The following is a 15930-nucleotide window of genomic DNA, read 5'->3' on the forward strand; positions in this document are numbered from 1 at the left end:
GGAATATATGGGAATTAACGGAAATATATGGGAATTAACAGAAATATATGAACATTTATATTAATATCATTTAAATGTAGATGTTTTTTTTGCATTGGATATATTTACCATATCATATGGAGACAGAAACATAAACATTTTACCTTCTCATAAGTAGACATAATTGCAAATGATTAAATCCTTCCAATAGAAATAAAAATACAATTTAGTTACGAATTGAACTTTTATTAAATTAGTTGACTCTTCACATGGGATGATTTCACTGAACAACAAAAGAAAGGGAATATTGAATGATCCCCAATGATCCATTGCATCTCCCAAAAACGTTTTCATCATACATCTGTAAAATGATTGTCTAGAAACTGAAGCTTGGGTTGTCTTCCTCTCAGGTTTCCATGTCTTCTCCCTGGACCTCCTCAATGTCCACCTCTTGAACATCAGACTCTGAGGCCTCATCTTCACTGTCACTTTCCAACCTTGTTGAGGATGGCTCGTTGTCAGGCTCAAAAAGCCTCAAATTTGCACGGATGGCCACCAGTTTTTCAGCCCTTGTATTGGTCAGCCTGTTTTGGGATTTGGTATGTGTGTTCCCAAGCAAGGACCAGTTGCACTCTGAGGCGGCTGATGTTGGTGGGATTTGGAGGATAATGGAGACTGCCAAACCCTTGCCCTCATTCAGGCCAAGGTGGCGAGACACAGTAGTAATGACACCATAGGCCTTGTTGATCTCTGCACCAGACAGGATGCTCTCGCCAGCATACTTGGGGTCCAACATGTACGCTGCGGCATGTATGGGCTTCAGGCTTTTTGATGTATTTCAGAACTGTAGTTTCCTCTGCTTGGAGCAACAGTGAAGTGGGCAGGGCAGTACGGATTTCTTCTCTTACATCTGCAAGCAGAGTCTGAACATCAGACAGGATGGCATTGTCTCCCTCAATCTGAGCAATGACTACCGCTATAGGTTTCAGGAGTTTCAGGCTGCATACCATTCTCTCCAAAAATACATAATCCAGGAGGATCCTCTTGATGGGGCTGTCCAAATCGGCAGACTGTGATATGGCCATTTCTTGGGGGACTCCTTCCCCTCCAGAAGACTGTCAAACATGATGACAACACCACCTCAACGGGTGTTGCTGGGCAGCTTCAATGTGGTGCTCTTATTCTTCTCACTTTGCTTGATGAGGTAGATTGCTGCTATAACTTGATGATCCTTCACATACCTAACCATTTCCTTGGCTCTCTTGTAGAGTGTATCCATTGTTTTCAGTGCCATGATGTCCTTGAGGAGCAGATTCAAAGCATGAGCAGCACAGCCAATGGGTGTCATGTGAGGGTAGGACTCCTCCACTTTAGAACAAGCAGCCTTCGTGTTCGCAGCATTGTCTGCCACTAGTGCAAATACCTTCTTTGGTCCAAGATCATTGATGACTGCCTTCAGCTCATCTGCAATGTAGAGACCGGTGTGTCTGTTGCCCCTTGTGTCTGTGCTCTTGTAGAATACTGGTTGAGGGGTGGAGATGATGTAGTTAATTATTCCTTGCCCACGAACATTCAACCACCCATCAGAGATGATTGCAATACAGTCTGCTTTCTCTATGATTTGCTTGATTTTCACTTGAACGCTGTTGACCTCTGCATTCAGCAAATGAGTAGATACACCATGTCTGGTTGGAGGTGTGTATGCTGGGCAAAGAACATTCAGAAATCTCTTCCAATACACATTGCCTGTGAGCATCAGAGGTGAACCAGTTGCATACACAGCTCGAGCAAGACATTCATCAGCATTTCTCTGACTACGTTCCTCCATTGAGTCAAAAAAACTTCTGATTCCATAGGACCATGAGCTGTTGCTATCGATAAGGTGTTGGATTCATCATTTTCTCTTCAAATAGAAGTAGAAGGACTTTTCTCAAAGGTTTCTTGTTGTGAGCGCTGAGGGAACTTTATGCACTTGGCCAGATGATTCTGTATCTTTGTTGCATTCTTTACATACTGATTTGGCACAGTATTTGCAAAGGTACACAGATTTTCCTTCTACATTAGCTGCAGTGAAATGTCTCCACACATCAGATGTGGCCTTTTCCTGTAAAAAAAACCCTAATACAATTCCATGTACAGATAAATAGTTAAGCTGTTAGATTAAACAATTCCTTTGGAAGATACACGTTTTAAAATGAAACATGTATGTAAACAGGTGAATTAACACTCCTCCGTTAGCAGGCTCAAGCACGCTAAAACCCACATGGTAGCAAAAACTAACTAGCAGAAAGTGTTAACAAGTTAGAAATGTTTTAAACACACTTTGCTGTAGGCTACTATTTACTAGTTAACAAAAAATAATGTATGTCATATAAAATATATTCACCCCACCTAGTATTGTAATCAAAACTTACCAGAAAGCATGTAGTCCTTGGCTCAGACAGTGTAGTAGTGTGGGCTCAATAGCATCTCATTAGTGTGCAAGATCTTGAGAATCAGCTGCACATGTGATGGAAGAAATCACTGTGCATGCAGAGGGTTGCAATTCCATTGAATTGTGGATAGTTTAACTTCTCTAGGGTAGGTGGGACGGTAGCGTCCCACCTGGCTAACATCCGGTGAAAATGCATAGCTTTAAAATTCTAAATACACCATTCGTAATATTAAACATTAATGTAAATACATGTATCTTACATCTTTTAAAAGCTTAACATCTTGTTAATCCAGCCGCTGTGTCAGATTTCAAAAAGGCTTTGCGGCGAAAGCATACATTATAATAATCTGAGGACAGCCTCCCGCACACACAAGCATTACTAGCATTTTCCAACCAAGCATTAGCAACACTAAAGTCAGATAGCAATAAAATAATAAATTACCTTTGAAGATCTTCCTCTGGTGGCAATGCCAAGTGTCCTAACTACTTAGTGAATGTCCGTTATGTTTGATAAAATCCCATTTTTATAGCCTAATACGAAACATTTGTAAACCGCCTGCGTCGTGATTTCCGTCTCGTTCAACTTTGGATGAAACATCCGTGGTAATTACATGCACAAAACAAACGTTTATCCAGTCATGGTTGGCTTCATTGCAATCCTCTGGTTGTTACTAACACAACTATACTTGATGGTTCTTTTCCCGGGAAGTATTGACCGAAACAAACCGATTTGAAGACAGCAATCAATGACCTCAATGCGCACCAATGGTAGGACCGGTCTATCGTTGATTGACTGTATTTTGGCCCAATGACCACTGATCATCTTGAAATCTAGCTTGGAAGATAGCCAATGAGCTAAGGTAAATGACAATGTGTAATGGTTATAAATTTGAAGACCAGCCTTTGTCGTAAACTCTGGCGTAAAAGAGGTTCATTCGCCATTGCAAATCCTACTTGACGGAGCCACGAGTGTTACGCATAGCAGTACATAATCAATAGCATTTTCAGCAAGTTTATATATTGAAATTATGGCTAATAAATCAGGAAAATCTAAAACAAAGTCTAGGTATACAGATTTAACCCAAATTATAGATGAAATTGATAGAGAAAGTGAGACCGAGTTGCTAGAGGAAGATGAATCTTTCAGCGAAGCTAGTTTTGACTCCCAGGCGGAAGACATGTTTCTGCATGGAGAGGATGCCATGCTGAATAAGTAAGTGCTAATGCTAATGTCATTGTTTGAAATTAATAATATAAAATATTATTCATTTGAGATTTTTTTGTTGAGATTTTCTTATTTTTGGTGCAATATATAAAAATATCATCAGTAATGAAATGTGTAAACTACACATTGGCTGTACTGTGTGTGTGTGTTATATATATTTTTTTTAATTTAATTTACATAAACGTGGAATGGAACAGCACTTCACCATAGTGATTATGTTCCCTGTACTCTATCAGCTTCGAAGTACGGTAATGGAATATTTAGAATTTTTTTGTCACGAAATGCACAATGCTCGTGACCCTTATTTACACTTCGGATAGTGTCTTGAACGCACGAACAAAACGCCGCTATTTGGATATAACAATGGATTATTTGGGACCAAACCAACATTTGTTATTGAAGTAGCAGTCCTGGGAGTGCATTCTGACGAAGAACACCAAAGGTAATCAAACTTTTCTAATAGTAAATCAGAGTTTGGTGAGGGCTAAACTTGGTGGGTGTCTAAATAGCTAGCCGTGATGGCTGGGCTATCTACTCAGAATATTGCAAAATGTGCTTTCACCGAAAAGCTATTTTAAAATCGGAGTGCATATCGAGTGCATAGAGGAGTTCTGTATCTATAATTCTTAAAATAATTGTTATGTTTTTTGTGAACGTTTATCGTGAGTAATTTAGTAAATTCACCGGAAGTTTGCGGGGGGTATGCTAGTTCTGAACGTCACATGCTAATGTAAAACGCTGGTTTTTTATATAAATATGAACTTGATTGAACAAAACATGCATGTATTGTATAACATAATGTCCTAGGTGTGTCATCTGATGAAGATCATCAAAGGTTAGTGCTGCATTTAGCTGTGGTTTTGTTTTTTGTGACATTATATGCTAGCTTGAAAAATGTGTGTCTGATTATTTCTGGCTGGGTACTCTGCTGACATAATCGAATGTTTTGCTTTCGCTGTAAAGCCTTTTTGAAATCGGACAGTGTGGTTAGATTAACGAGAGTCTTGTCTTTAAAATGCTGTAAAATAGTCATATGTTTGAAAAATGGAAGTTTTTGTATTTTTGAGGAATTTGTAATTCGCGCCACGCCTATCATTGGATATTGGAGCAGGTGTTCCGCTAGCGGAACGTCTAGATGTAAGAGGTTATTAACCATTACACATATCATAAGGCCTTACACAGTGGCCTAAGATTCATAGTTCTGTAGGATTTCTAAATTACACCAACTTTCCAGTAACCTTCCAACCAGGATTGCCAGAAAAACTGCAATTTTCACCAGAATTTTGCACCCTAACTGTAACTCACATTATGCTGGCTTGCAAAGTGATGTGTAATTCCTATTTGATCTAGCCAGTGTTAGGCTATCTAACAGTTGAAATGTGTATTCATCTACAAACTGCATTCATAATGACTGCCAGGGTTTAGTACAGTGGAATGATACTACCTAAGCCATTTAAACTGGAACAACCATTTCAGTAATGGGTGCAAAAATTCAATGATTGGATTAGTTTAGAAAAAATATATTTATCTTTGGGTAACATAACATTTAATCAATCAATCACTCAATGTACATTAAAAAAACACATTAAAAACAATTCCAAAAAATCCTACATATTTTTTTTAAATGAGTTGGTGTGGCTTTAGTTGAGTCAGTACCACAGAAACATTTGAAGTAATAATAACTTTTCATTGACTTTGAGTACAACTTACTAGAAGTAATTGAGCTAAAAATGCCTTGGGGTTTACAGTGTGTAGGGAGTTGATGAGGGAACACACTGCAGCACTATGTAGGCTACCACAGCCTCAACCTCAGCCTGAGCTTAGAGCAGGAGTCAGATGACCATAGGCTCCCAGCCAGTGCAGTTAGTGCAAACGAATGGAGAAGCCATTCATCCCGTTTAGAACACTATGGAGCTATCAAACTCTTACCTGGACAACAAGGGGCTATATCAAAGACAACCAAAGCAAGCACGTTTCAGTAAAATAAATGGAATGGAATTCAAATTCCAGCTTCCTGCAGCACAGCGAGGCTCAGCGCGATATAAGGATGAGGCGGTCAGATGCCAAGTAGATAGCGCGCGCCAGCTGGCTGAAGCCCTCTCGGGACTTGCGCCCGGTGGGGTGGAAGAGAGGGGACGAGCCTCATGCTTTGACACACGCTGCCTGGCACTTCTAGATTAATGCCAGTCCAAAATAAAGTGGGTTCGTTTTCCTCATGTAAACACCTTCTTGTGTGAATGTAGCATTTCACTTTAGAAAACAGCATTCATAAATTATTGTTTTGGGAACAATACCAACCATCAATTAGACAAAAACGCTGGGGTTATTTCCGGCTTGAAGTGATGTGTTTGTGCTAAGTAACCTAACCTAAAAACCAGTGGATCTGCTCTCCCCTTTATGAACTTGTAATAGTTGTTTACAATCCAACACTGCTGCGCTACGATTCAAATAACAATTCTGCCGTCACATGAGCATGTCTGTCAGCCACAAACGCTCAACAGCCTCATGCAGATTTAGCAATTTCGTAAATTAAAATATGGTTCCATTCCCAGCCAACGTTATTCAGTAACACATCTGAGTTAAATAGCCTACGATGTGCCAGTCTAAACTTGCACCATATCTATTTTCAAACAGTTAAAGAAAGGTTATAATTTTATCAGAGTTTGGTAGGGTAAATCAAAGCATCGGTCCTACCTCTGTGCTAGTCGCTGTCCATGGAGCTGATCGTTCGGGGCAGGAGACTGCAGCTTGGAGGGGGATTTAGTCCGCGCTAAGGCAAATAGTGAGCTGAGCTGCGGTTACGGTTACACACTACTGAGACTATAAGAACGTGGCAAATTCACAATTCATCCCCAAATCGGTTAGTACCGTGGAGAGAGGCAAACATGCACCCTAGCTGAGGGGCCGACTTTGCCGGTCCAATTCAAGTTACGCTGGTCTTTTTTCTCTTCCCTCTGATGTGCTCTCTCTCTCTCTCTCTCTCTCTCTCTCTCTCTCTCTCTCTCTCAGCTTCCCTTCAACCTCCCAGCGGAGAGCATCATTTATCGTCAATTTGCTTATGCTGAGAGATTTCAGTCAGTTGCTCTCTTTCCCCTCCCCTCTCCCTACCCAGCCTGGACCATAGTACAACAGCCTCCACATGCTCGCTCTCGTTCTCTCTCTCTCTCTCTCGCTCTCTGTCTTTAGGGCATTTCTTAGGGCTTTTCTAATTTCATAAAACTTGAAATTGAGACAAAGATGAAGTTATTTTTATTAGTAAAGTGATACATACGCAATTAGACAGCATCACACAAGAGTTACGTGTAAATACATTAGTGGTTGACAGCACATTTCTATCACTCATGACATTCTTATTGGAACTGCAGTGCGTGTGTGTGAGCAGCAACATAGATTAGCATATCTTCTTTAATAATGCATCGGTGGGGCCCATGTATTTTTTCACAGAAATTAATTCTCCTCACTTAGCCAATGGGGATACTTTTTCAGGATTTATGTTGAGAAACACATTAATAATGTAACATATTTATCAGTTTGTGGCACAAGGAGTTGGCTAGCACAACACCCCAGGGACAGGACAGAGTTCTAGCAACAAACATACACACACACACACACACACACACACACACACACACACACACACACACACACACACACACACACACACACACACACACACACACACAGCAGCATCATGTTCTGATAATAAAGAATTGCAGAGAAAGGTCTGCAAGAGTCTAATTACAGATCCAAACAAGATATGATACATTCCTATTAGTGGATACAGATAAAGTATGTAATATTATGACAATGCTCATAAACCTACACAATATCAAAGTTGAGAAATGGATTTTAATATCTTAGCTTGTGTATTGATCATCACGGCCCAACAGAGCCACTGCAGCATATAACAGGATCAACATCAACCAGAATGTTCTTAGAAACAGCTACAGTATATTATCAAAGGTAGACGTACAGGCCTAAAGCATCACAGCCATCCTAGAACCCAGCCCAAGGAGCCTCAACCACTTGTACAGTGAGATCAAAGGTATTCTACCATCACCTGCACATAACATTGTGTGTGTGAGTTCCGTGTGTGTGTGTGTGTGTGTGTGTGTGTGTGTGTGTGTGTGTGTGTGTGTGTGTAAGTATTCTCCACTGTACCCTGTATGCAGCATAGTGACCCACAGCAGAGCCACTTATGTCAGACAGCGTTTATAGAGAGGCGTGTTTCTGCGCCCTTGTTAAACACTCTCAGCTCACTGCGTACGCCAAGCTAATAGCCTGAGCCTTTCATTAAAGTGCCAGCTCTGACTTGTGTTCTGTTGTCTCGGGGCAGTGTGTGTGTGTGTGTGTGTGTGTGTGTGTGTGTGTGTGTGTGTGTGTGTGTGTGTGTGTGTGTGTGTGTGTGTGTGTGTGTGTGTGTGTGTGTGTGTGTGTGTGTGTGTGTGTGTGGAGTGGAGGACTTAGTTGGACTGACACACAAATTTAATTACACATCAGTCACATTTCTCATGCTCTGCTGCCATCTCTCCCACCCCTCTCTCTCTCTCTCTCTCTCTCCCTCTCTCTCTCTCTCTCTCTCTCGCTCTCACACTTCGTTGCAGCAGACACACACACTTACACGTACACACAAACACTCCACGTGCTTAGTTGACCCAAATGCTCCTGCTCATTACCATGGCCTGAGCCATTATTCCTCCTGACTAATTAACTCTCTCTCTGTGTGTGTGTGTGTGTGTGTGTGTGTGTGTGTGTGTGTGTGTGTGTGTGTGTGTGTGTGTGTGTGTGTGCGTGCATGCACTGACGTAGCTTTGGGGAAGAATTGCAGGAAATGTGTACAATAGCGGGAAATTGGCTCAGGGATTCTTGAAAGTCTGGACAATCCTTGTCTGGCCATGATTTTGTATTATTATAGTTGAATTGTTTTTATTTTGCATTATTTGAGCTTAAAATGTACGTTAGGGGAATTTTATAAGTGCATTTTATGGTGTCTGACGGAGTTGACAAATCCAGTTAGTTGCATTTTATACAAAAATAAAAATGGGAGGTTGTTCCTTTACATGGTGTGATAGCTGATACTTTGGTCTATCAAATATATATATTTAACATTTTGTTAATATTAAGAACAAATATTTGTGGGAAAAAAGTTGAGATTGTCCTGTCTTTCAAGAATCCCTGAGCTCTAAAACAATAACGTTTTCTCTCAGCCTCATGGCAAAATGTGTAAAATACTATAAAAATTATACAGCTGCACCATTGAGAGCATCTTGACTGGCTGCATCACTGCTAGGTATCGCATGCTGCTACCGAGGAGACAGCCCAGTACATCACTGGGGCCAAGCTCCCTGGCATCCAGGACCTCTATATCAAGCGGTGTTACGATTGTGTGTAGAGAAGGACCAAGGTGCAGCATGGTAGGCGAACATTTTCCCTTTATTAAAATGAACACCGTCAAAACAACCAAATACAAGAACGAGCGTCAAGTTCTGCAGGCTACACAGTACCTAACAAAAACAAGATCCCACAAAAACCCAGTGGGAAAAGGCTGCCTAATTATGATCCCCAATCAGAGACAACGAAAGACAGCTGCCTCTGATTGGGAACCATATCAGGCCAACATAGAAATACATAATCTAGAATGCCCACCCAAATCACACCCTGACCTAACCAAATAGAGAAATAAAAGGGCTCTACGGTCAGGGCGTGACAAGCGGTGTGAAAGGAAGGGCCAGAAAATCGTTAGACTCCAGCCACCCAAGCCGTAGAGTGTACTACCTGCTTCCACACGGCAAGCAATACCAGTGCATCAAGTCTGACACCAACAGGCTTCTGAACAGCTTCAATCCCAAGCCATAAGACTGCTAAATAGCTAACACAATGGCTACATGGACTATCTGTGTTGACCCTTGTATTCTTTAATTTTTGAAAACACATTTTTTGTCTTTATGCACACTCACAGGACTCTAAACGCCATGCATATTGACACTCCAACACACACATAACATAAACACGTTTATACTGACTCTACACACACATAAAATTACACAAGTATTCATAACCTTTGCTGTCAAACTCAAATTTGAGCTCAGGTGCATCCTCTTTCCATTGATCATCCTTGAGATGTTTCTACAACTTGATTGGAGTCCTCCTCTGGTAAATTCAATTGATTGGACATGATTTGGAAAGGCACACACCTGTCTATATAAGATCCCACAGTGGACAGTGCATGTCAGCGCAAAAAGCAAGCCATGAGGTCGAAGGAATTGTCCCTAGAGCGCTGAGACAGGATTGTGTCGAGGCACAGCATTAAAGGTCCCCAAGAACACAGTGGCCTCCTTCATTCCTAAATTGAAGAAGTTTGGAACCACCGAGACTCTTCCTAGAGCTGGCTGCCTGGCCAAACTAAGCAATCGGGGGAGAAAGGCCTTGGTCAGGGAGGTGACCAAGAACCCAATGGTCACTCTGACAAAGCTCCAGAGTTCCTCTGTGGAGATGGAAGAAACTTCCAGAAGGACAACCATCTCAGCAACACTCCACCAATCAAAACTTTATGGTAGAGTGGCCAGATGGAAGCCACTCCTCAGTAAAAGGTACATGACAGCCCGCTTAGAGTTTGCCAAAAGGCACCTAAAGGACTTTCAGACCATGAGAAACAAGATTCTCTAGTCTGATGAAACCAAGATTGAACTTTTTGGCCAGAATGCCAAATGTCAAATCTGGAGGAAATCTAGCACCATCCCTACAGTGAAGCATGGTGGTGGCAGCATCATGCTGTGGGGATGGTTTTCAGCGGCAGGAGCTGGGAGACTAGTCAGGATTGAGGGAAAGATGAACGGAGCAAAGTGCAGAGAGATCCTCGTTGAAAGCCTGCTCCAGAGCGCTCAAGAACTTAGACTGGGGTGAGATTCACCTTCCATCAGGACAACAACCCTAAGCACACAGCCAAGACAACGCAGGAGTGGCTCCGGGACAAGTCTCTGAATGTCCTTGAGTGGCCCAGCCAGAGCCCGGAGTTGAACCCAATCAAACATCTCGAGAGACCTGAAAATAGCTGTGCAGCAACGCTCCCCATCCAACCTGACAGAGCTTGAGAGGATCTGCAGAGAAGAATGGGAGAAACTCTCCAAATACATGTGTGTCAAGCTTGTTGCGTCATATCTAAGAAGACTTGTGGCTGTAATCACTCCCAAAGGTGCTTCAACAAAGTACTGAGTAAAGGGTAAAAAAACTTATGTAAATGTAATATTTCAGGTTTATTTTAACAAACATTTCTGAAAACCTGTTTTTGCTTTGTTATTATGGGGTATTTTGTGTAGATTGATGAGGGGTTAAACATGATTTCATCCATTTTAGAATAAGGCTGTAACAACAATGTGGAAAAAGTCAAAGGGTCTGAATACTTTCCGAAGGCACTGTTGTTTCTTACTTTCTCGTGTTATTCTTATTTCTTAGTTTTATTTCGCGTGTGTTTTTGTTCTACCTTATGTTATTTTTTGTGATACATTAATATTGATTACTGCATTGTTGGATTTGGAGCTTGTTCTGAAAATTAGTTTTATTTTTTGCCTAATTCCTTTTTTCCCCCCAGATTCCGTTTTCTCTGTTTGGTTTTTCCAGGTTTCAGTTTTTCCCAGTTTTTTCAGGTTTTTGCTCTCAATATTAAACCTTTTAAAATAACAAAACAACACATTTCAATGTTGTTAGTCTACAACAGAAGCTTAAATCACGTCAGTAGTTACCCTTTAATTCAAGTGTGCACCAGCCAGAGACCATTGTTTGGTTAGCAATGTTTCTGAAGCGCTCATGTGACTGCAGATTTAGCAATACAAATGGCGACTGGAATGATGCAGATAATCATAATATCATTCTGACAGGTTACTTTGCAGTTCACATTTAATTGAGAAGGTTTTTAGAAAAGCCTTTCCATCTCTGCCAGAACACAGTTATAATTAGAATGGTTATAATTAGAATGATATGCTAGTGGCTACACAAAGTGTAGACACATACGTGCACCGCATCCCGCGCGCGTACTGACACACACAGGGCATTCCTGTGCCGTTTTCAGAAAGTTGCAGGAAAATATGAATCACTGATGCATTTGTTTCAATGTCTTTTGATTAAAATGAAGGCCTTTTCGAATAAGGTTCATACATTTTTGTTCATTTCCTACTAAAGGTAATACATTTTTAAATATTGTTTAATTTGGTTTTAATGTCTTGATTCTGTGATTCCGTACACGTTCTCCATAACAAGGACTTTATAAGGCCCTAGAAATGTGTATGAATAAATCTCCTCCCATTGGAGACCATGCCAGCAGAGCTTGTCTTTACTAGTTCCTGTCTTTCATTAGAACCTATTACCATAAACAAACACTTGATTATATGTTATATTCCTGAGAGAAGCCCCAGCCTCCTTTGAGCTCTAACTTACTGACAACTTTCCAGAACAGTATTATGTTAAACCATAGTTTGTGTACAGAGAAGGGATGTGTCCATTTAAAGTTCACTACTTCTGACCATGTGCCCAGTTGCATAAAACAGGATTTACCGTAAGGAATACTTTTCCCTTTCCTGAGAGAATTGTTTAAGGGCATTGCATAGAGCCCTTGAAATGTATTCCATAGGTATGGGCATAATTAAGGGTTTTTACAGTAGTTTGAATGCATGTATGGCAGAAAGAGTCTCCACCATGGGGACAGACAGCCTGATTCACTGACTGAACATCTCATTAAAAAGAGATTACATTTATTTTGGGAGACCGCAAAATACAGCTTCTACATTCAAGACAGGAGAAGATAATTGTTTCAGATGATAATAAACAGATTTATTTTAGTTACTTTTTTCTTAACTTGTTTATATACAGTTGAAGTAGGAAGTTTACATACACCTTAGCCAAATACATTTAAACTCAGTTTTTTCAAAATTCCTGACATTTAATCCAAGGAAAAATTCCCTGTTTTAGGTCCGTTAGGATCACCACTTTATTTTAAGAATGTGAAATGTCAGAATAATAGTAAAGATAATTATTTATTTCAGCTTTTATTTCTTTCATTACATTCCCAGTGGGTCAGAAGTTTACATACACTCAATTAGTATTTGGTAGCATTGCCTTTAAATTGTTTAACTTGACTCAAACATTTAGGGTAGCCTTCCACAAGCTTCCCACAATAATTTGGTTGAATTTTGGCCCATTCCTCCTGACAGAGCTGATGTAACGGAGTCAGATTTGTAGGCCTCCTTGCTCACACACACTTTTTCAGTTCTGCCCACACATTTTCTATAGGATTGAGGTCAGGGCTTTATGATGGCCACTCCAATACCTTGACTTTGTTGTCCTTAAGCCATTTTGCCACAACTTTGGAAGTATGCTTGGGGTCATTGTCAATTTGGAAGACACTTTTGCAACCAAGCTTTAACTTCCTGACAGATGTTTTGAGATGTTGCTTCAATATATCCACATAATTGTCCTGCCTCATGATGCCATCCATTTTGTGAAGTGCACCAGTCTATCCTGCAGCAAAGCACCCACCATAACATGATGCTGCCACCCCCGTGCTTCACGGTTGGGATGGTGTTCTTCGGCTTGCAAGCCTCCCCCTTTTTGCTCCAAACATAACAATGGTCATTATGGCAAAACAGTTCTATTTTTGTTTCATCAGACCAAGTACAAAGTATATTTTTCAGACCAAGTATCTTTGTCCCCATGTGCAGTTGCAAACCGTAATCTGTCATTTTTATGGTGCTTTTGGAGCAGTAGCTTCTTCCTTGCTGAGTGGCCTTTCAGGTTATGTCAATATAGGACTCGTTTTTACTGTGGATACAGATACTTTTGTACCTGTTTCCTCCAGCATCTTCACAAGGTCCTTTGCTGTGGTTCTGGGATTGATTTGCACTTTCGCACCAAAGTACGTTCATCTCTAGGAGACAGAACGCGTCTCCTTCCTGAGCGGTATGACGGCTGCGTGGTCCCATGGTGTTTACTTGCGTACTATTGTTTGTACAGATGAACGTGGTACCTTCAGGCATTTGGAAATTGCTCCCAAGGATTAACCAGACTTGTGGAGGTCTACACTTGTTTTCTGAGGTCTTGGCTGATTTCTTTTGATTTTCCCATGATGTAAAGTAAAGAGGCACTGAGTTAGAAGGTAGGCCTTGAAATACATCAACAGGTACACCTCCAATTGACTTAAATGATGTCAATTAGCCTATCAGAAGCTTCTAAAGCCATGACATCATTTTCTGGAATTTTCCAAGCTGTTTAAAGGCACAGTCAACTTAGTGTATGTAAACTTCTGACCCACTGGAATTGTGATACAGTGAATTGTAAGTGAAATCCTCTGTCTGTAAACAATTTTTGGAAAAATTACTTGTGTCATGCACAAAGTAGATGTCCTAACTGACTTGCCAAAACTATAGTTTGTTAACAAGAAATTTGTGGAGTGGTTGAAAAACGAGTTTTAATGACTCCAACCTAAGTGTATGTAAACTTCCGACTTCAACTGTATATACCGTACCAGTCAAAAGTTTGGACACACTTACTCATTTCATGTGAGACGCAGAGTAGGTGAATGGATGATCTCCGCATGTGTAGTTCCCACCATGAAGCATGGAGGAGGAGGTGTGATGGTGTGGAGGTGTTTTGCTGGTGACACTGTCAGTGATTTATTTAGAATTCAAGGCACACTTAACCAGCATGGCTACCATAGCATTCTGCAGCAATACGCCATCCCATCTGGTTTGTGCTTAGTGGGACTATCATTTGTTTTTCAACAGGTCAATGACCCAAAACAATCCTCCAGGCTGTATAAGGGCTATTTGACCAAGAAGGACAGTGATGGAGTGCCGCATCAGATGACCTGGCCTCCACAATCACCCGACCTTAACCCAATTGAGTTGGTTTGGGATGAGTTGGACCGCGAAGTGAAGGTAAAGCAGCCAACAAGTGATCAGCATATGTCGGAACTCCTTCGAGACTGTTGGAAAAGCATTCCAGGTGAAGCTGGTTGAGAGAATGCCAAGAGTGTGCAAAGCTGTCATCAAGGCAAAGGGTGGCTACTTTGAAGAATCTAAAGTGTGAAAATATATTTTGATTTGTTTAACAAAGCTATTGAGTACAATACGATGTTACAAAGCTATTGAGTAGAGTACCATGTTACAAAGCTATTGAGTACAATACGATGTTACAAAGCTATTGAGTAGAGTACCATGTTACAAAGCTATTGAGTACAATACGATGTTACAAAGCTATTGAGTAGAGTACCATGTTACAAAGCTATTGAGTACAATACGATGTTACAAAGCTATTGAGTACTGTACAATGTTACACAGCTATTGAGTACAGTAGCATGTTACAAAGCTATTCAGTCTAACATAATCATACATGAACATATTAATCTCTGAAAAATACATACAGGTAAGCCCTTAACCTGACAGTTAAATTGGTTGGTTTTGATAGTAAGAGAATCACTGTAATATTCTAATCTAACCAACTACAAAAGCGACAAAACAAGTGCCCCTAGGCCTCTGGGATTTGAAGCTGCTTTCTGTCTCGCACCCAGCTGGTACGGACCCAAGAGACTGACAGGCACCTAGGAACAGGCACAGAGAGAGCCATGTACTGTTCAATGTTACATTGAACTACAGCTGAATGGTATCTGACAGTGTGTGTTCATGTGTAGCATGCGTGTGTCTGTGTGTGTCTGTTTGTATACAGAATGTGTCTGAATACTGAAAACGTGGTATCGTTGACAGAATTTAAAGCACAATAGCAGTAAACCATTTCACCTCATCTAGCCCCTCCGTTTGTGCATCATCTTTGCTCTCTGCTGGCTCTCTTTCATATGCAGAAGTTGTAAACACACGCACACACACACCCACAGCAGTTTTAAACACAGAAGTGTGGATCTCTTTACCATATCAAAGACTAAAGCCAAGCTTCCTCTATACCGCCTCATATCCAAGACTGTCTGAGAGCCAACTACAGCTAATGTGTGTTTGTGTACAGTGTGTGTGTTTGTGTGTGTGTGTGTGCGTGTGTGTGGGTGGGGGTGGGTATGTGTGTGTGTGTGTGTGTGTGTGTGCGTGTGTGTGTGCATGCGTGTGTGAGTGTGTGAGTGTGTGCATTGCTTAAAGAGCTGTTCTTTCTGTTTTTTAAATGTTCTTCTGTGTACTGGCAGAATTTACCATCGAGCTCCAGTGAGGTTTCAGCTTGATTTCAGTCAGATTCTGACTTCCCTTCTCACTGTATGATGCCTGTCTTCTTCAGCCAAACTTCAGAAGTCTTCTCTTCATTG

General features: G+C 40.9%; 1 protein-coding gene across 1 annotated transcript in view; it reads right to left on the minus strand.

Moving 5' to 3' along the window:
- Nucleotides 1-6704, minus strand: part of LOC115172295 (transmembrane protein 121-like) — an 82164-nt gene extending 75460 nt beyond the window's left edge. The window contains exon 1 of the mRNA XM_029729601.1: nucleotides 6333-6704. The gene's annotated coding sequence lies outside the window, so the exon portion shown is untranslated. The remainder of the gene's footprint in view (nucleotides 1-6332) is intronic.
- Between the last annotated feature and the right edge of the window lie 9226 nt (nucleotides 6705-15930).

Source organism: Salmo trutta, chromosome 33 (assembly GCF_901001165.1).
Source record: "Salmo trutta chromosome 33, fSalTru1.1, whole genome shotgun sequence".
In the NCBI taxonomy this organism is placed as follows: domain Eukaryota; kingdom Metazoa; phylum Chordata; class Actinopteri; order Salmoniformes; family Salmonidae; genus Salmo; species Salmo trutta.